At 36.4% G+C, this 23406-nt stretch overlaps 1 protein-coding gene across 2 annotated transcripts in view; it reads right to left on the reverse strand.

Annotated features, from left to right (window-relative positions):
- The window catches only part of CRACD (capping protein inhibiting regulator of actin dynamics), an 80411-nt gene that overhangs the window by 22054 nt on the left and 34951 nt on the right, over nucleotides 1-23406 (reverse strand). For both annotated transcript variants that reach the window (XM_072406206.1, XM_072406205.1), the window contains exon 3: nucleotides 13757-13934. The gene's annotated coding sequence lies outside the window, so the exon portion shown is untranslated. The remainder of the gene's footprint in view (nucleotides 1-13756; nucleotides 13935-23406) is intronic.

Genomic DNA, 23406 nt, shown 5'->3' on the forward strand with positions numbered 1-23406 from the left:
CCATGCTTCCAGCCTGTTTACTGTTTGCCTAGAGTTCAACTTTAACCATAGCACCATAATGATAATAAAACCCATACTTTACACCAATAGCTGTTTATTATACTGTACATTACACATGAGTTAGTACTTCTTTCTAAATGTAGGGAACTGTTTGTTGAATACAAGGTTCAGGTACTGTGGCAGTTGTAGGTATAATTTTCTGCTCCATGAGCTCTGCACTATAAACTGCCTACACAAAGTAAAAGCGGAAGTTTATAGCAAAACAAAAGTTCTGCTTACCTCTTATAGTATGTCAAGCACTTTGTATTGTTCCTTATATATTTCGTTGTTACCAGATCATGGCCCCCTACCAGCATATTTTTACTGTTAGCTCTCAGTTGCCCTCGTTGTTCAATTGCCTCCTTGGTTTTCCTGTTCTCTTCTCTCTTTTGATTAGACACATTATTTGTGTAATAGTTTTTTGTGCAAAAAGGGACAGATGATGTCCCTTCTGCAATAAGCAATCTAACCTGCCTGATTGCACCATGGAACTGTCAAAAAGAGGGTGAAGAGAGGAGTTATAAAAAATCATCTTGCGTGAAAAACTAGTTTCTTATGGTGAAAGATTCAGCTAAAAGATGCTCCTCTGCATCCTTCCCCATTCATAGAACTGAACAGTATTTGTACAGTGCTCATTCACTTTAGTGTTGTTGAAAACAATCTCAAAAATATTGATTTCAGAGACATAAATCTAACATAGTTTTAACAATTCAGGACAGGTAAGGAACATTTACATCTGTACAAGGCTGAATATAAGGCTGAAGTTCAGTTGTATTTACAAAATTTCCATGCAATTCCAACTATGAAAACATCAACTGGTTAAAAATATATTAAGAAGAGAAATCTAATGATCATTTATGCAGAAAGGAAATGCAGTTGCTTATTTAGAAGCTTTTCTATGCCAGCTCTGCTCTGCAAATGCAAGTACAATTTCAGCACTCATAAGCACATCTCCAGAGATAATTAATCATTTAGAGGCTATGGAACAATAACTGAGTACAAAATGGGATCTTTATCAAATATATGGTAAAGATCAGCTATATACTGTGTATGAGGCTGGGGAAAATGAAACAAGGGTATGGCAGCTAAAACAGTACCACATTAATATACTGTGTATAACTAGGAAGTACAGCATATGAGGAAAACATCATGATTATTCACGCTTTAATAAAGACTTTACTCAGATGTAACATGGCAGATTTGTAGTGACCCGCATCTAATACCGCTAGAGGATAAAATTCCAATTGCTCATGTAAAAAAGCTAGATTTAAGGAGAACTTGTTTCAACATTCAGCATAACAGCATACTATGAAAAAAATAATGTAAATGCAATGAAATACACTGGTGAAGATATAAGACTAGGAGGAGGACAGACAGTGAGGAAGGAATATCTAGGATTTACCAATTTAACATGCAAATGTAGAAGGTGAAGAAGCAGACTGTTGTTGGCTGGAGAAAATGTTCAGGTTGGATTGGGGTAGGTCACAAATACTTTCCCCTGTATTTTCAACATGTTGGCAAAAGCACATATGGACCCAAAAAAAAAAAATCAAAAACAAAAACAAAAGCCCACTTTAGAAATCATGTTGACAACGTTACTTTTACATCTGGGGTGGCCTGAGGACCTATAAACTCTGCATTCCTTGACACAGGGATAAAGTATGCTAAACAGATACTACAGTTCACTGCTGGACATTGTATTCCATGTACTTGACTCAACTTTCCACACTAACAACATTTTAAAGTGCAACCGTGGCTAAGCTATAAACTTTCAGATATTTGCATATTCTTATCAAGCAGTAAATTAGCTTAACAAAAAGCTCTTACTGACTTTTGTATTAAGTACACTCTGGAGAAATAATCACAGTTTACAACTGAAGAACTTTCAGCATATTAGCTTACCCTACTCATTTCTCCTAGCAGTGAATATTTATATTGTGTAACTGTGAGGATGAATTGCTCCACCTGCAGCTATTCTAAACCAGGGTTCCTTTAGGGGTTGCTGGGGGTTCCTCAAAATATGGTTTATTGATCTCCCATTTGATGATGTCTGTATAGCTTTGAAGTGAACACCACACGATAGGGCCATCTGAATGACTCTAGTGATGTTTTTAGGTCTAAAGGTGTTATTCTAGCCATCATCTTAGGGGGGCATTTTTTCAACTGACTACCAATTTCAGTTTTATTTTTCAAATTGACTTGTTTTAGTAAGTTCCCTTGTTACGGTCCCTTCCGTGACTAAGGTTAGAAGATCTGTGAGACAAGCTACACGCAAGGTTATCTGACAGTCTCTTTGTTTTTACTTGTTTCCGTGTTGTTGTTTGTAATGACCACACGCCTTCTATCAGCTGCAGCTGGTGGTCATTACTGCTCCTCCATTTAGTCTGGCCTCACAATTCATGCTATGAGGTTGATATTCACTTCTGGGATGTGAAGAGCTGGTGTGTTGTCCTCTTCAGGGTTCCTGCTCCTCCTTTTGCTAATTAAGATGAGTTGAACTACTTTTGGTGTTTTGTTGTTCTTTTGTTGTTACTAGGCCTCAGGGGGACGCTGGTTCTTTCATCAGAGAAGGAACCAGTAGTCTCAAGCCCAGTCACTATTCCTAGGACAATTCAGGGCTACCAGGGCCTAGGTTACAGTGTATGAATATTCCCACCTTCAGGGGATATTCATACTGTCATGGAGTCAGGGCTAGGTTAGGGTGACCGTTTCCTTCTCCCTAGCCTTTGAAGGCCTAGTCCCTTGTATTTATCATTCTGTTTTCCTCCCCTCCCCTTTATCCGTGACATCCCTTTGACCTAGGCATTACTTTGGAAAATCCTCACGGATAAAAAGGTTGACAAAAGCTGATGAAAAATAAAGGATTACAGGACAATTTCAAACTCTGTACTTTCACGATATGTTTAAAAATATTTGACTGCACGAGGCAGCACAGCACAGAACAACCATGAGATCCAGGGCTGTAGATAATGTGGAATAGTATAAATTGCAGCACAACTATAATATGTGAATAGACAACAATACAGAGGTTTGATACAATCATCATGGATGTACCCTGGAAGATTTTACAAAGTAGTATCAGAAGTAGTATGCAATTGTCTCAGCCTGCATTATAGCACTTTTTTTCCTTTACCACCCAGGTCAATCAACTACAACCATTGTGTAACAGAGAGGATCAAACTATTGCCATATTCTTCTAGCAGATATTTACAAGCTGGTTCTAGGTGTACAGATACAAAGTAGGGGATAAGTATGCACACTGTTCACAATTCCCCATACCAACGGTGTAAGAACAACACCAATAATAAGTCGAATTGATCTGAGAGTCAAGGTTGGGGGTGGTGGTCTGGCACCTTTCATTACACACAGAAAGGTTAGCAATATATTGTGTGGGAGGCTTTTAAACCCTTTGCCTGCTATACAGAAAGCCGGCCCTGTCTGCATGTTTTATGTGCATACTAGACAGTTTGTTAAATTGAATTATTTATGCGTAATAAAAATGTATAATTGCTGTGTATTATAAAATCCCGTAGTAATCAATAATAGCTTAGATTTAATCCACCAATCACCCTGGGTTTTTGTCAAACCTGGTTTTCGTGTTATCTGTTATCTGTTTGCAGACCAATCTGGATGAATAATCCAATTGGACAATAAAGACCCAATATTATCCCAGAGGTGCTGCTGTTATGGGACTTTTCTTTGTTCTTTACATGATGCAGGAAGTATAGTATGACTGGTGATAGGTTGGAATAACAAGATTTCATCCCACATATGGTAATGATGGAGTCTCCTGAAATACAATTGAAGTGGGGTCAGGACACCAGTTTCCACTAATACATCTAATTAACTGTCTAGTTAATATTGTGCTTTATAAAGCGTCAATGTGTTTTTAGTGCCGGTATATACTGCAAACTTGAGTAAAAGTACAAAACTTCAAAAACATGACACAGGAGGGTAAGGGGACTATTATTAATAATATATTATTATATTAGATCTAGTTTTAGTCTCCTGAGATGTAAACACTTTACATCTCAAGTTACTGCAAATCTTCTGCAGTTATTCAGCATGTCATGTATCCAATGTAACTCTGAATATAACCCCCACTATTTCTAGATAATTGCAGCAAAATGACATAGCATGACAAGTGGTTAAGAATGGAGGACTGGTCCACACATGCTTCATCCACCTCGAAAAAAAAAGTGCGTGGATTATGCTACGGACCAGTCACTTGACACATTTATTAACTCGTTACTCTTATCATTAAAAACCTCTTTTTCTGATAAGACAGATATGTTTGGATCCATAGCTCTAGGGAACCATACCATTTCACTGCCTACAAAGTCAATACTGCACAATGTCATTCTCATAACTGTGTCACAATAATTGTCTGTCACTCCATTGATTTTCTACGTCCCTCCAATTAACTCTTCCTCCATGGCAGACAAGTTGGGTCAGGATGAACTTTTTCTTGTACTCCTTGCAAGATTTGTCCTCCTTATGTATTGTTTTGCCTGTATTGTTTCATTTTGAGTTGTAGGTCTGACTTATTGGGGGCATGGCAGACATCTGCAGGGAGACAACTGCTTCCACATAAAAAACTTGAACAAGAAAAAAAACTTGGACAGAGCAGAAGTGACTGGTCTTTATTATTGAAAAGCTCCTTCATTGAGGAAGAGGGTAATGTCTGATTACTGTAGAGATTTGGAAGAAATACACAAATCATACTAAGATTCAAGTAAGAATAATCATAAATGCTTTTTGAATTAGAAAAATACTTGCTTATTGTAAACTTTATTCAACTTTAAATCACAGTTCATTCATGAGACTATTACCATTTATACCGATTTATAAAGATGATTGCAGTTTCTCAGATTTCCAAAATGTGCACTCAAGCACACTTTGATTTATTACATTTTTTCTTCAAGATCTCCTATTAGTAATTGTTCTCTATAGTGTAAAAAAAGCGTTTACTTTAAGTAAATATAGAGTGATTATATTATTTATTAGTGCCATTATCTTCCATGGTGCTGTAAGTAATATATGAAAAATAAAGGTCATATACTTGAAAAAACATTGTCATATACTTTGTGGTACAATAAAGAGATATATACAAAACTCTGCCATGTACTCATAAAAAAAACCCTTCAATACAGGATATAATGACATTATAAAACACAGCTGCTCTAATCAAAGCATTGATATGACTTTTCCCATGTTACCTGTGTTATGAAATGATAATAAAGATACATGAATCAGCCTTTGAGTCCATTCCTTGCAGACACACCTGGAATCTAGTGCTGTGTAATCACAAGTACAGTATTCACAACTCAATAGAGCACCCTAAAAGACAGCAGGGATTCCTATATGGCTCAACATTCAAGTTCAGTACTGCTATAAATGTAGCCAGTTAGTGCAAACAAAAGGATATCTTAATCTTCACTATTGTATTACAAAACTTCATTCTGTACAATATACAAAATACAAAATATACTGATTATAAAAAATTTATTTTTAAAACAATACTGGCAACATTTGTATGTCAATACTTGAGCAGTATCAAAGTCCTAATAGGTGCATTATTGCTTGTCAACTGGCTAAAGCCATATATGAGGGGGTGCTGAGAAGTTCCTGGATTTGCAACCCTTCCAGATGAAATAGAATAATGAGTGTGGGGGCATATGACAACCTAATATCTTAGTATGTAACTGCAAATATCAGGTCTTTGCAATTCTTAAAACTTTTTTTTTTTTTTAGTGAGAAGCTGTGATGGCAGAGGCATAAGCAAGTTTCACGTTGTTTGAGCTACGGGCCATCATGAAGATTTCGTTTCTTCATGGAAAGTCAGCAAAAGACATTCACACTGAGATGGCACAAACACTAGGGGAGAAGGTTCCTTCCTACAGCACTGTCAAAACCTGGATATCTCGTTTCAGGAGTGGGCATTTCACCGTTAAGGATGAGCCCCGCAGTGGGCGCCCCCTAACCTCAACTGACCCGGAAACCTGCGATGCCGTCCATGAGCTGATTATTGAGGACCAGCGAATATCCGCAAAAAAGAAAGCCCAGATACTTGACATCTCACGGGAGCGTGTTGGGTTTGTTATCACCACTATTCTAGACATGTGCAAGCTTTCAGGGAAATGGGTGCCGAAATATTTGAACAGTGATCAGAAGAAGGAACGAGTTGAAGCATCCAAAGCCGTTTTGGCCCATTTTGAAACTGCACAGGACTTTTTGGCTAGGTTAGTGACTGAGGATGAAACCTGGCTCTACATCCATGATCCTGAAACCAAGGAACAGTCAAAGGAATGGCGCCACAGCGGGTCCCCGGGGCGGAAGAAGTTCCGAACCCAGAAATCGGCTAAAAAAAGTCATGGCGTCCATTTTCTGGGACAAAGACGCTATTCCGTTGGACTCCTTTTGCCTTCAGAACTGCTGTAATTTTTCATGACATAGATATATCAAGGTGCTGTAAACATTCCCCATGGGTTTTGGTCCATATTGACATGATGGCATCACACTGTTGTTGCAGAATTGCAAGTACAAAGTCATGATGTGAATTTCCCATTCCATCACATCCAAAATATCCTCTAATGGATTAAAATCTGGGGATCACAGAGGCTGTTTGAGTACAGAGAACTCACATTCAAAAAAACAGTTTGAGATGATCTGAACTTTGAGACATGGTGCATTAGTCTGCTGGAAATTGTCATTTCCAGCAGACTAATGACTAATGAGACTAATGAGAAGACTGTGGTCATAAGGCATGGACATGGTTACTCGCAATATTAAGGTTGGTAGCATTTAAACAGAATTTAAATGGTACTAAGGGACGCAAAGTGTGCCAAGAGATTATCCCTAGCACCATTACATCATCAGCCTTAGCTGTTTCTAATGTCAAATTCTGACCCTACTCTCCGAATGTTGCTGCACAAATTGAGACTCATCAGACCAGGCAACATTTCTTCCAATCTTCTCTTGTCCAATTTTGGTTGGCTTGTATGATTTATAGCCTCGGGTGCCTGTTCCTAACTGACAGCAGTGGCACCCAGTGTGGTCTCCTGCTGCTGTAGCCCATCTGCTTCAAGGTTTGACATGTGCATTCAGAGATGTACTTCCACATTGCCCTTGGTTGTAATGAGCAGCTTGGAGTGCACGCGCTCATTTGTGACGTGTTTGTGGTTCCTGGACCATTCTGGTTCCATTAGGAATTAACACATGGGGCCTGATTTATTAAAGCTCCCCAAGGCTAGAGAGGATAAACTATCATTAGTGAAGCTTGGTTATTGAGCAAACCTGGATTGGACCTGGTCCAGGATTCAAAACATTTGTTAGCAAAGTGCAAATTACTTTGAAGAAATCCATTACAGGTTTGCTGGATTAACCAGCTTTACTGATGAAAATGTATTCTCCTTCTTTTATTAGTTTTCTGGATGTGGTATATAAAAAACAGTAATTTTGGTGCCTTTTTTTCTACACTATGTAATGAGCTGTTATTTGACTTACTGTTGCCTTTCTATCAGCTCAAACCAGTCTGGACATTCTCCTTTGACCTTAGCTTATGTAACAACTGTATATGTTACATATTTTTGTCCCACATTAAGGTGTTGCAAACTAATAATGCTGTAGAATAACCTAATATACATGTGTAAAGCACAGCTAGCAAAACAGAAAATAAATAATGGGACCCAGTTCAGACATCATTTGATTATAAGTTTTTTTTTAAATACCAAGTGACTTTCATAAGAAGGTGGTTACAGATGCCAAAAGATGCTTCATTTGTAAAAAAAAAAAAAATTTGTTAATCAAGCAGGAAAATGCATTGCCCTGGAATAGAATGGCACTGATTAATTATCTACTGTTACTCTTGGTTGCTTGCCATGCAATCTCTCTTAGCACATCTCAACTAATACATGGTGATTACCCAAGTAATGATAAAGGATTGATTTATTCTGAACATGAGGAATATGTAATTATGCTAATACAGCAGATTCTGTTTCTATGACAATGTAAGTAATTACCTTAATTACTAACATGCACCAATGGTGGTCCCCAGTATAGGATACTAGGTCTCTAACTTGATTTTTTTATTGGCACAATTTTATTGATCTAGGAAAGTATTGTGGTTCTCCAACACAAATCATGGTATCCTTCTGTTAAATGCTAATTGATCTGGGCCATATGGCACCTTTAACAGTCACAGATGGAGCCAACTACACTAACTAGTCATACATTCTAGATATTTACTTCAGTGTTTTGATAAGGCTAAAGAAGCATGGATGGTAGAAACACGTGACACAAACTGGTTATTAAAATAATGTGAGGATGTACGCACACCAGATAGGTACAAGTAATAACCAATTACAGTTATCTTTTATTGCTCTGATAGCACTACAAAGATGAAAAGTGAACTTTGAAGGGTAATTATAAAAACTTCACTCTGTATGCCATTTTGGTGTTTGCACTGAAAGGCAATTGACAAATCTGTCAATTTAAGAAACCAGACATTTATTATTTATAAACTGTATCTATCTCTGCAGACTGGACATATCTGAATGCATTTATACTGTAAACATATAGAAATTGATTTGTTGATTTGCAAATTGATTAGTCACAGTTCATCATTACTCATTTTTATGACTCTCCTATCCTAAAACCACAAGTCTACAACATTCTAAGCATAATCAGGCAGATGTCTGCACTGTGAATGTACATAGAACCATTTTATCCAAATGAATAAAACAATATGCAACTATTAACCACCTGAGCGTTACACTGAGGTCTAGATTTCTGTACCAAAAGTGATCCACTGTTTTTCATGAAATTTTTTTTTTAAATTGTAGACCTGTAACTTACAGAAATATGTCCGAACAGGGGTTCTAGTAGATAATATGAATATAAAAAATGTATTTACTTTTATTTTTTTGTATTGGATTGGATACTGGAGTTTGTATTCAATCCAATACAAAATGAACGTTTGAATTTACCAGTTATGTACTTTGTATTAATTTTATATTATTTTGTATTGGACTGGATACGCAAGTTTGTATCCAATCAAATACAAAATATACATTTGAATTTCCAAGTTATTTACTTTTATTTATTTTTTTTTTGTATTGGATTGGATAGGGAGTTTGTATTCAATCCAATACAAAATGACAGTTTGAATTTACCAGTTATGTACGCTGTAATTATTTGAATTATTTTGTATTGGATTGAATACAGGAGTTTGTATTGAATCCAATACAAAATGAATGAATTTCAATTTGAATTTCCCGCACACGCGCCGACGTCATCACGCACGCAGGGAGGAGCCGTCCGTTTTTTTTTTTCTCCACCGGACGGCTTCTTGTTTCAGAGATCATCCGGCGCTGGAAGAAGAAGGACGTGGACGATCAGCGGGACCAGGTAAGAAGCCGGTCGGCATCTTGTGTTCCGCCAGCCGGCATCTTACCTGGTCCCGCTGGCAACCGACGAAGGCACCCGACGCTGGAGAGGGAGATCGACGGACGACGATCGACGGAGGACGACACTGGAACACGAACACGACGCTGGATGAGCACAGCGGGACCAGGTAAGTTCGGATGGGAAAAATCTCGGGGTTAACCATCCTAGCCGTTTTTTTTTGCCCGCACGAAGGTCGGCCTTAACGGCAAGGAGGTTAAGTGTGAGAGATTCATCAATAAACACCTCTATGCATATTACATTCTGCTTCCTGACCCAACCTTTCTTATCTTTGCCTAATTTTCTAAAATCCCAATAGAAATTCTCTACTTTCTCTGGACTTAATATAAAAAAATAATAATATAAAGGAAAATAAATATGAAGAATTATTGGTCCTAATTACCACAGTTCTGTACACTCAAATGTACTGTACACTACATCAAAATAACTAAGGCTAGGTACACAAGTGCAATAATTATCGTTTGAAAACGAACGATCAGCGATTATTCCTGATTTTTTTGAACGATCGTATTGTGCACAATTCTGTACATGCTGCAATGATACGATTGTTCAAATATAATCCACCAATAACGTACATACACTAGATAGGATCGTTTAAACAATGCAGGAAGTGACATGTACAGAAGAAAGTGTAACGCAGAACAATCCACGATCACTGAATAACCCTACACACAATAGATAGCGAACGATTATCGCCCAGTCTGTTCCACCGGGACAGTCACTCGTTCTCAGTGACATTCCTCGTTCATCAGCATCGTTGACCAGTCGTTGTGCACTTAACAATTAAAGCACGATCGGTCGTTGATCGTTAGTTACAAATGACAATTATTGCACATGTGTACGCACACATGAGACCTTTTATTCTGATAACTATCACCCACCTATTAAATCTCCCACTGCCCTGTTCTACTCTACACCTACCCCATATTGCATCATTGCAATAAAATTGATGTAGCCTTACAAATTACTATAATACTTCAGCACTTTTCCTGTGTCCATCCCTGCTCATGTCTTCGGTGCTCTACAGAACAAAATGAATGCATTCATCTTGCATAAAAAAAAAAAAAAAACAACATGTATGCCAAAACTCACACTATGCACACATCTAGGGGAGAATCTAAGGCTCTTGGTATTCCCAATCTACATAAATGCTTCATGACAGCACAGACATGTATACACCCTCTCTAGAAAATCTCTTTGTGGGTATTCCTAGAATTGTTCAATTGTGTTTTTAGTTGTTAAGGACACCTTCTATCCTATTCCTCAAATCTACTTGAATATGGGAAATTCCTAAATGTTACCTGGGCTCCTGCCCCCCTTTATTAACAAAACAATGCTTGAATCGCAGTCTTTTAACCTTAGGGTATGTTTTGTCATCCCATGAAAGATTTTTGTTATTACCCATCTACAGCATTGGATCAAGTGTGACCAAAGCCATTAATTGCCCAATTGCCAATCCTCCATAGTATGTGGACACTCTCTGTGCTCTGTCAACAACTTATTATATTCCCTTACCTCACTCACCTATGTTAGCTATCTTTGTGAATATATCGCGTATCAAGTTGCACATTTGTGGACAGACTTGTCTTCCACTTTTTAGGAAATCAGTAGCCATTATTGATGTAATGACACATCACTGACTTTTAAAAAAATTGTAATAATGAAAATGTTACAGGTGATTTCTTAGACTTACAAGGCTGTTATAGTGGGCACCAACTAACCAAGGTTTGGTTTAACAGTAACTACTGTAAAATAGGTGTACTGAGTATGAACCACAAGGTGATGGTCCATGTTACTGTATAAAAAAAGATAATATTTAGAACCACAGAGAAAACCAATTTGTTGTATTCCACTAAATATTTTTGTTTGCAAATATAGGAAACAAAAATATTGTGTTCAAAAACACATACATAATAGTCATACTCTTAGGCTACGTACACACTGATATCAGGCTGATATCGGATGAAAATCTTACGTGTGTACAGTGCTGGTCGTCCGTCGTCTTAACAATCGTCCTGGCGAATCAAGGGATGAACTATTGTAACGCAAGTGAAGAGGAGAAAGCACAGCAGTGTGCCGCTCTCTTGAACGGCACTGTATCTACAGCACCCATTCATGCATTGTGCAGTTTGTTGTTGGAAAGGATTGTAAAAGATCCTTTCCAACGACAATTATTGCACGTGTGTATGTAGCCTTAGCCAAGCCACAGCTTGCAGGTGTGTCCCATGCACAACTGTGTACAAATACAAAATTGGCGTGACTCTACAGAGATTCTTCAGCACTCACCCATGTATTTACCAAGTAGCTGTGTTATCAAGAATTGTAATGCTACTTGCCACATGAGTCATCAATGTCTGGACTAAAGGCCAGTGTAATATCTTTTGTGGGTATTTTTAAAAAAGCGAATCCAAACAGCAGCAGTGATATACAGAGTGCAATAAAATATTCCAACCAATTCGGCTAGATTGATTAGTTTTGTTAACTCATTTAAATGGGAATTAATGAGAAGCAATGAGCCTTACCATTCAGAATAATGTATAGCTCAAAGTTATATAAAGCTGATTATTTTTTGATGTTATGGCACTGTGCTCCTGCAGTGGATTATTAAAGAACTTTTACAGGCAATGAAATAATGCTATACAATAAACACACTACAGCCATGTTCACACTGGCAGTGAGGTTGCCGTGCAGTTTCAGCTTCCTTATGCCAGTGGCTTCTAGTTGCAACAGCCCCTTGGAGAATAAATGTGGGTGCCAATTCATTACCACTTACTCACTCACTGATGTCCACTGCTGAATCTGCAGACACTAATCTTTAAGAAGAAAATTCTTAGCCTGTTTTACTACATTTTCCACACAGTGTGCATTGGAAGCTGCAGCAAGTCATTTTCTGGTTGGCTGATTCTTCTGTAGCCTAACTGTCCCTGCCCCTTTTAGCCATTGGGTCTTATTTCTTTCCTTCATGAACACTCATATTAACATTTGGGTTTTACCATAGCCTGGAAAGGTTTTATTTAAAAAAAAACAGCATTTTGAAGAAAAACAATTCAGTATTCTGCAGTAAAAATGTGATAGAGTCAAATAAAAAAAAAAGAATTACCATAATAAAAAAGAATACCAAGCTTCCTGGAGTTCTGTAATTTATGTATAATATGTTTCTTCCAAAAAAGTTGATTTTTGTTGGATTTTGGATTTTTTAAAACCCCTGCTAATGCTTTTGTGTCTCATTGGAAAGATTTCCATTCAAGTCCTGTCCAGATATGCAGTGTTAGATAGATATCAGTAAAGCAAGTATGATCTCTGAATTTATTTTCCCTCTTTTCCTGTTCTGGTGAAACTATTTTGGATTTTCCATCACTATCCCACATATTTCTACCCACTACATTTCAGTGTGTTAATGAAGGTGCATAATGTATTGCATTATTGTATAAGGCTATATAGTAGCGTATTGGTCTGAATGGGCTACATATGAACCACAAACCTGCACCACAACTCAGTGTAGCATGTAACTGTGCAACACAGGGGTGTTATGGGTACTTTGCTTTAATGCATTGGGATAAATAAACATGTGATAAAATAGGTGTCACTGCAATCCAATTTTGTGACTGTGCCAATGACAATGACCATTAGGATAGACGGTGAAACTCATGAGATGGTGAAACTCAATAGCTGGAACTTATACTGAAAAAAAAGTTGACAGAACTAAAAGAAAATGTTTTGACTTGAGATGCATTTGAGGGCATAGTTATAAAGCATTGGATCTGACACTGAATGCAGATAAATCTCCCAGATGCATGTGTTTTAAATGACCGTGATTGATTTATCACAAGTGAATGTTAATTGACTATTTCATATTTTTTCCCTTTAATTTGTGTTAATTGTTTTGTAAATGTAATATTATTATAACCAAATTATTGCTGTTGGAACCCTCAGCCAGATTTATGTCCTTTTGTTCCTAACACCTTGTATAAACCTAAATATGGTATATTACATTAAAGAAAAATGTATTTTTGTATGATTACATGACTGCAGATCAGCACAGTTTCAAATGAAACGATCACACAGCTTTACACCCCTCCAATAAAAAACAAACTGCCCTAAACTCTTTTCTTTCCATTATTATTTGTCTTTGTAATTTTCAACCTTTCATCAGCTTTGTTAAATAAGTTTATCAGTTTTATAAATGACTCCAAAACACACAAGTACATAATAAATAGTACAATGTAAAAGTAAAATAGTGATAAGTGCTGACCTCAGATCATAGCATGCTTCTTCATCGGAGGAGAGCGCTGATGAGGGGTTACTGCAGACACTGCCGATAGAATGACTGGGCTTTAGTTTTCCTTCCTTAAGGTGAAGAGCAGAACTTTTCTTTTTCTTCTTACCAAAGAGTTTTCTTAGAGGTTGAAACTTGCCTGTCCTTTTCTTGTCTATAGTACGGAAGAGAAAATTACACACTGTTATCAAACTAACCTGCATTAAGGTATGGCCACACAATCTCCCAGGCTAAGATAGGACAAAGTCAAAGTGCAATTAGTGAAGTCATAAGAAAGCAAGCACATATTTTGCTTTACTGCTGAAACAGAAAAGAATAATAAAAAAAAAATTCCAAATCACACCATGCTTAGTTCTGTGGAGCAAGATTCTTAGATTCTTCGTTCTATAGAGCACAACTATCTTTGTGTATAAAGTATAGTAAAAGTATATAGTAAACCATACTAAATTTGTGCACTTAACCATACAAGTATTATTATACCCTAATGTATGGGATAAATATTTACATGGAGAGTAGGTACAGTTGTATTTTTTTAGTGATAGAAAAATATGAGCAGGTCACAGAAACCATCAGATGCACTCAGGTACCTGTCTTTCTAACAATTGTTGGAGTCAGTAGATTACCATTTTATCCCTGATGCTCATTGTCTAACTCCCTCTGTACGTTCAGAGAATTGGATGCATTTGTGAAAAGAATACCAATAGAAAGCTGACTATTCAGGTACAATTTTATAAAACCAAAAGCATTTCATTTCAGTTTAATAAATCTATACCCATTTAACCAATGCAAAGTACAGCAAAAGTATGTGGTCACACCTCAAATGAGTGAGTAATGCTACATCATTCAAAGACATTTCAGGCAATTGTGCTCTTCCAGCATTTAGACTGTCTCATTTTACCATGATTTTACCCCTATAAACCAAGTTCGTTTTTTTAGGAAGAATACTATGTTGTCTACACAGAGCCCAACCCAGATTAGAACACCAATTGCAAGTCTATCACCAAATCCAGAACTAAAAAAAATTGTTAAAGGTGACTGGGCACATACACATTACTAAATCTTTAGGAAATCTGTAAAGCTACACAAATTGGGTAAATGCCATATTTATGTCTATGGTTTTACAACAGGATCTCAAACACGCACATATAGATGTGATGGTCAAATGTCAACTGTGGTAAAAAATTAGTGAGATAATTTTGTACTAAGCATGATATACTGCTAAAACCATTTTTTATCTGCACCAACTTTCTTGTAAAGGGTTTGGATCCTCTAAAGTGCAAGCCATGGTAAGCAGTTAGGCATCTAGATACACAAACTCAGACTTTTGTGTGCTTTAAAACCCCATACCTTAGGACTCTTGTTGGGAAGTCATTAGTTGCCTTGACCTAGGCTTCTAGATGTGTATAACATTAGATTTTCTCTGGGTGGATATGAGCCACAGTGGTGCAAAGGTAATAGCTGTAGGGGTTATACAAGCCATGGTACTTTGTGTCTGTTCTTTATGTAGTAAAAATGAACTCAGAATGGCTAAATAGGTGCAAAGAGCAAGAAAAGCTTCCTATATGAGAAACATAGCTTAAATAATAGGTTTTCAAATAAGACATTTTGACATTACTCTGATTCCAGATAAGTCTGCTTAGTCCAAGTTAGTGAGTCAGAAAACAGTAAAAGCATTGGATCACTATACCAGCCAAACCACAAGCCTTTATCGGGCTGCTAGAAATCAGCAAGTCTTTCATTACAGCTTTCCGATCAAAGCAACACACTAATACAGGGGTGGCTTACATTTACTACATTATATTCCCAAGGACAAGAATGGCACAAACAGATTGAAAATCAGAACACCTAACATCAAACTTGGAATTTCTCATGTTTAATTTATTGGTGGATAATATCTGTAATATTGCAACTGTTGTTGGTGGTGATAGCCACAAGAAGCAAACAAAAAAAGATGGATTGCAAGGCATTGTTGCGATAATTACCTGACATAAAAGAAACAATATGATAATATTTCTTTATACTGTCACCTACCTTAACCAAAGAATAATCATAAGATCCCTCCTGCATTGGTTGCAATGTTCGCCACTGGTAGCCTGCATTGAACTGTCTGACGGGCCAGCTGTTTAAAGAACATTCAGTATTTGGCTACTTTTCCTGATTATTCTGTGAACCATACTGTTTCCACACTTGGGCAGTCATTTTATTTTCATTTGAATGGCAGTCATCCAAATGCTCTGTATTTACTGTACACATAACCATTTATTTTTTCTTTTTCTGGGGAAGATGATATGAGGGCATAATGCAACATCTAACACAATCTAGGAAACAATAAAACAACAAAAGATGTACCAAATGTGCACAAAATTCAGTTATGACTGCTGCTGTACAGAATATGGTTTATTGGATCTCATAAGTTAAACCAGCACAACACATGCAAATAGCATCTAAATTAATCTTAGGGGAGACCAGACTCTTCCCAAAAGTCTATTTATTGATTGCACAGAGCAGTTTTTCCTTCCTATTTACTGGACTATGCATCCAAATTACCAGACACAAATAAAGGTTATATCACACTATGTGCTTGTCCTTACTGAACCTCTCCGCTGGACAATGTGCTTTATGCAGAGATCGATGAAAAGAAGACACACAAAAAATGTAGAAGTTTAGGATGTCAGCAGATTGAACATTCAGAACTTCTTCACACCAATGAAGTTGGCTCAGTTTCCTAAATGTGGCTGATAAAAGGCAGGACAAATACTGTAGCCCTATTTTTGTGGTATCAGATCACACCAATGAGCTTTGTTAATGTGCACTGAAAATGGGTGAAAACAATTTACAAATCTGCATAACTACAAGATCTCTTGTTAAATTGTTGAATGAAGCTCTTAATTACGTTAATTATCTGTGTTGTCAGGAACAATTAAAATGAGCAAAATGTTACATTGTGTTATGAAAATTGACCATCTAGATTACAAGCATTGCTCATGCCTAAAAAGTGACAGCTGACATAATTTAAAAGCTGTGATGATGTCTTATGTCCTGGTGATCACTAAAATTTAGGTGTGTGATCAAAAAATGCAATAGTTTCAGCTATAATTTTTAGTCTGCACTTTAAAGATGATCTCTGCATTTGTTAAAATAATAATATAGCATATACAATTTCTATATCATTTTTGCTTTTTATTTTATTATTTTACAATTCTCCAACCAATATAGATTTCTATAAACTGTCTAAAAATGTATTGCAATATGCCATCCTAAAAATCCAGAAATGTTATTTCCTGCATGTCTGCCAATTTTTACAGAAGTCTGCACTAAGATAAGACACATTTTAGGCATCCTCTGCGATCTTCCAGCCTGGCCAATCAAGATAGCTTAAGGCTGCGAATCCAGAAGGGGACTGGGTGAAGATGGTGTCATCAGCAAAGGAATGAGGAGAGGGGAGTTTACTAAAGAATTGTTAACAGACAGGTAAATTGGTTTTGTTTATTGCTTGCTTGGAATTTGATTTTTTTTATGTTTTGTTCTGATTTAAAGACTGAAAGCCTAATTTAGACTCAATGGTCAATGGCCTAATTTAGATTGCAATGGTCAAATCTTTTATCCTTATGTTTTAAAGCCTGTATATTCTGATTTGTAACCAATACTGAATTTTCAATCTCAAAACTAAAAATCTATTTTTTTTCCATTAGCAACATTCTTTCTAAGAGGGCAAATTTATTGGTGGATAGTTAAAATAGATATAAATCCCAACTGAAAGATGTTTATCCTTGTTTTCACATATTTTATCACTTTTTACATCTCCGTGGTGCTCATCTCCTGTTCCTGATGTCCTACAGATTCATTGCTCCCACATCCTGTATACATGTATGTATGGTTGGATGACATTGTTCTGGTTGGGTTTCCAGATAGTGACAACAATGGCTGAAAAAATACATGTTAAAATGGTCACTTGTATTTTCTATCACAGGCCATGAACAGGGACAGTGTTGTCACCCAAAAACAAGAAACGCCTGAACTTGGACCTTTATGGCAAGTATAATCAAATGTTACCAGATATTTTATGGAAACTGCAGATTTAAAAAACATTATGTTTAAAATCAGATAAGCATGTTAGAGCTGATATGAGGTTTTACATAACTTATAATGCATCACTTTACCCATTTAAATAGTAGAGACAGAAAGGGATTATAAACTGTTTGTGTCCTTGCTGTGAAGATTTTTATTATCAGATTTTCTATTCTGTCCCTGTAGAGAAGATCCTGTTTTGTCTGGCATCCAAGCATTTGTTTCACTCACTATGGAAATTATACGCATATATTGACTTTACCTGTAAAATTCCAAACTTGACCCATGTTCATCGGATGTTTTTTTTTGAACAATTAGGAGGAAGTGGGACCAAGATTAACTTTTATTTTTAAAAAAATCAGGATCTGGAAAAAAAACTGCCTATATATGTGTCTGTACTGATTACTTATCATATATGTACCAAGAAAACTGAATTTATGTCCTGGTTATTTTAAATCACAACTAAAACACAAAAGAAATGCCACCCTTGCATCTAGGTCAGAAAATGTACGACTTCTCCTAGAAAATTGTTGCAATTACAAATGCTTTGTGGTATTGTCATTTTTATTTCTTTTGTTGGCGCTGTGGTGCATTTTCGGACATAAATGCAGGGGTGCCAATATTTTTGACCATGACTGTATTAATATGTTCCTTACATAGCACAATGCTACAAAAATGATTTAAAATGGTAACTGGAATGCTTATGTAATCTGTATGGTAAATATGTTGTTTCCTTCCAAATCAGGAAAATGAAAAGTACCAACAATGTAGATTTCATAGGCGGTAAGAGGATAACTGAGGAATGTGACCTTGAGAGGTTATCCCTTAACCAAGCACACAGGCATTCACATGCTCAGAGGAACAACGATTTTATATCAAACCATTTCTTACCCCAGAAGAGGCATTAAATAGTAATTCCATCTATAAAAAGCAATATTTATTAGTTTAGAAACAAAAAATGCTGTAGTTAGTGTACCAAATCTATAATCCCGATTAATGTAAATGGTTGATTAGTGTTCTGGCTGGGCAGCTGTATCTGAAGATCTCTGACCTCCAACGTGAACAGGAAGACAAGACACATCTGGAGATTGCAGCCTATCTATCTGCCTCAATATATACTGAAAATAAAAGGACATGGAAGGCCACATGAAGTGTAATGACATATCTGAAAATAGTATTAAAGGGAACCTGGCCCTGCCTAAAATGTTTCACCTAGATTCATGTGGTGTGCTCAAATCAGAAAGGATGGCAGAGGGGTTTGATCACCTACCATGGTGGGTGGCATTTAAAGTGAGGAAAATATTAATGTATGATAAATTTAATAAATGCCAATGTCTTTTTCTTTTTTAGTAAACATAGTAGAAAAGAGTTCTTGTTTTGCAATTTCATTGTTTTGTGCCATCTCATTGGGGACATACTGGAAGTGAGAGTACATCTCCCCAGAGTATGAAAAATTGAAAGACTTACCATGAAGTTTTATTATATCGATAACACAAACCTTTTTATTTTCTTTCTTACGGTGCTGGTGACAGGACTAGAAAAGTGAATCTCCCTAGTGATGACACAGACTACAATAAAAAATCTGACCATAATCTTTCCTTACTTAAAAATTTAAAAAAAAATTAAACAAAGGTTTTAGATTTAGATATATAAGTCAAAGTGAAACAGAAGAACACATATTCTGTATATCACTGCAACCCTACATAATTCTCCATTATACTGCTTTTATTCTTCATAAAAAAACTGCAGAACTCAGCTCCAAATTTCTCTAAGCTGAAGGACACAACATGCATGGTAAGAATCTCCAGGGTATTTATAATACGTATGTTGAAGTGCAGAGTAAGAATTGGAAGAACTTCTTGGGATGAATCAGGAAGTGTGCACAAGACAGCTTTGAATTTCCTGCATAAACAATAGATATATTTGCACTTGCAGACAAAATTCCATGATATATTTAACAAACTAAAAGAGAGCAAATAAGAGGAAGAGTAATGTTAGGGTTTAAAAAACGCTATTTGAGTATAACAGTACTGAAATGAAGCACTTGATTGTTGTGCCTTGAATTACCTGTGATAGCCAAAAGGAAATCTCTGTGTCCCTGGGGGGATCATTGGCTATACCCAAAGTTTTACTTTATACTGATATTGGGAAAACAGTAGTTATTGGTGGCTAGCTGTTTAATAGTGGTGTTCTTTAAATGGAAGAGAGAGATTTTTCTATTTCCCACACTCATTACCATGCACAATGCTTTTATCATGAAAACACTTCCAAGTTGTTTATTAAGTAAGAACAAGAACACCAACGATCGCGTGATTGTGCAACAAATGGTGAGTTCTGATTAGGATGCTATGGCCTAAAGCATTCTAAATATTGTTTTTTGCTTTATTAAATAGGCATTTTGGCCCTATGCCCACCTATATTACAATTTTCTTGCAATCAGAGCTGATATAGTAATATAGAACTGAGTTGTTTTGATTAATTTACATGGTTTGCAATCAAGCGTGGTAAAATACTGTTCAGTATATAAAGGAAGACTTGGAGCAAATGGGCATAAGCCATAATTCACTTAAGATATACTTGAAATATTTCAGCTGGATCAGTTACACTACATATATTTTTACTGGGAAGAAAGAACAGCTCATTCAGCGTTATTACCATAGCCAGGGCTGGGATATAGATGTGTGCAGACTGTGACACAATGTATAAATTTTATTTACAGTAGGAGTATTACATACAATGCCAGTTATGCCCTAGGCTGATAAATGATTTACAGTTAAATGACAGTCTCTACCATACAATACATATTAGCTGGTCATCACTCTCCAACAGTAATGCTACTTTGTCCCACCTTTTAGATTGTAAGCCCATCGAGTCCTCTCCTCCTCCTGTGTCATAGTTTTTATCTGTCTGTCATTGGCAATAAACTGTATTTTTACAGCACCAACATATTAAGCAGCACTTTACTAGTAATATTAATAAATATTATTATAAAGTAATATTAATAATAATAATACACTTGGCTTATTAGTGATATGTTTCCAAGTGCTTTTGGATAGTTTAATCAGATTTGCTTTACTGTCATTGGGTAACATAAATTCTTTCTCACCCAAGCTACATGTTTTTGGATTTAGGTTCACATATAGCAAAGACACGATGGGCCTGATTGCTCTCCCATGCTGGAGAGGATACACTTTCATCAGTGAAGCTGGGTGATCCAGCAAACCTGGAATGGATTTCTTCAAAGTCATTTGCTGTTTGCTAGCAAGTGTTTTGAATCCTGGACCAGATGGATTCCAGGTTTGCTGATGTTTACTTCGCTGATGAAAGTGTATCCTCTCCAGCATGGGAGAGCTTTAATAGATCAGCCCCAATGTTTAAGCACTTAAATGCATAGGTAAGCATATACCTAACTCAATGAGAAGAGGTCAATGAGTTATTCAATATCAGTTGAGGGGAGTATACTATATATGAGTAACTGAACATAAAATGAATGAATGCTTGGCTAAAGAATAAATGCTGTGCTCATCCCTGCTGATAACAATAGTGACAAGATCAGTACAAGAGTATATGGGGGAAATCTCACACTAATAAACAAAATGCAGAACAGAAAGAAGAACATTAATGTGCAGTTGATTTATTGTCATCCAGGTAAAAAATTATATGTTTGGAAGAGGGAATTATTCTTCCACACTGCGTTATAATTAGTTTATATTCTCCAGGGGTTTTCTTTGCCTTCCTCAGGAACTTGCTATCAGTGACTAACAGGCCTGACTCTAAGGAAACCCAGACGTCTGGTAAATTTACCTGTCATAATACCTGTGACCTTGATTGTCATTGAGATAATTAATTAAATATGTTATGCCAATAGTAATCAATATGGATAATCTTTTAATGATTTGGTTTCAGTAGCTGAAATGTGATTATTGGCTGCTATAAACTGATAGCTGGAAACACAGAGAAAACATGATACAGAATGCTGTTTAGGAGACAAACTTCAACTGGAGGGAGAATGCAGGACAGGGACACTTTATCAGCAGTTACAAGCAGCTCTGTTGTATCTTTACCCTGTCCCCTATCCACAAACAATTTATTTCCATACCACTGATAGGCAACTAATGGCTTGATACTTCAATCTCTAGGCCACAGCTTGCACCACCGAATACTATCTATTACATATAGTAAAATCTGTGTCCTAGGAGTCAATGCTTATACAGGTATAGTCAGTAGAGTAAATTCTGTTTATAAGCATATCCAAAACCCTTAAAAAGCATAAATCTAAGTTTACAGTCTGTCAAAAAAAGATATAGGCTGATAGACTGATAGACATTGGACCTTTCCTCATTGCATCCAAAAGAAAGTCAAATCTTTTTGGGTGAATCTGCTTCTTTATGTACTGGTCTTTAGGGAATACCATGTAGAAGTTTTAGTTACCATATTTACCTGTGCTTCAATCCAATATAGTGTCATGCAGTAGTTGTACAAAAAACTTAGGCTGAACTTTATTTGGGATAGAGAAAAGGTTCCGGGCCTAAATATACCTTAGCAATTTGTTGTGTTGCAGTACCATGCGATAGCGAGTTGTCGTGCCATATATACATATATAAAATGCAAAGCAGCCGTCCTCATTCACCCGGTCATTCACAATAAATGTTGCCTTATATACTGCACATTGGGTGGCAGGACACACATTAACACACATACCTAAATGGAATACACAGGTCAATCAATTGCAATCATGAGACACCCAAAGTAGTAAGAAAAAAAAAATGTCAAACTATGTTTTTCAGCATCCTTGTTTTATATTAGAAACCTTATCTCCACATGAAGGGGATGTTGTTGTAGTTCACAGGAAGTAGATATTGAGCAGTTGCAGGATCTTAATTTGCAAACTAAAAGACACAAAGGTCTTTAAGAGGTGTTAAATGTATGGGGGTAGGAACATTTGCGGAATTGTTTTTTAAATTGTAAAATGTTATTTCCATATATTATATATTATATGAATATAATCCTCTCCAATCAACATAGTTACTTTGCTTGTTCCATTTTGGCATTTATGGAACCTTAACTAAGTCCCAAACAAAGCACAAACTGTAAAATGAAAGGATAGATGGCTGGGCTGGTTAAAGCAACTAACCCGAATCTTTTTCAAATATTTAGGACAATGTATGAGAATAAAAAATAGAGTTGGTTAAAGGTAAAAAGAACTATTCTATTCTTTCTCTGGATACTTTTATGCCAATTACCTCCATACAGAAAAACAGTTTCCAGGACAAAGGACTATGTGAATAGCATTTTCACCTAAATCAAATGATGTAATAAATACATAATATGTGCTACTTTTTCTCCACAGATAGTTTCATTAACCTGGGGCACTTTATGCATTAAACATTCCGAAAAACTCCAACCCCCATGCTTGAAATTTTATTATGAACTGGGAAATTGAGTGCAGTATTACAGAGGAGGAACAGCAGCACTCTCAGTAGGAATAAGGTCACAGCACACCTCAAATACCATGAAATTATTCAGTTCATGTGAATAATTCATGTTTATCCATTGCT

The sequence above is a fragment of the Pyxicephalus adspersus genome, chromosome 3 (genome assembly GCF_032062135.1).
Source record: "Pyxicephalus adspersus chromosome 3, UCB_Pads_2.0, whole genome shotgun sequence".
Classification (NCBI taxonomy): Eukaryota; Metazoa; Chordata; class Amphibia; order Anura; family Pyxicephalidae; genus Pyxicephalus; species Pyxicephalus adspersus.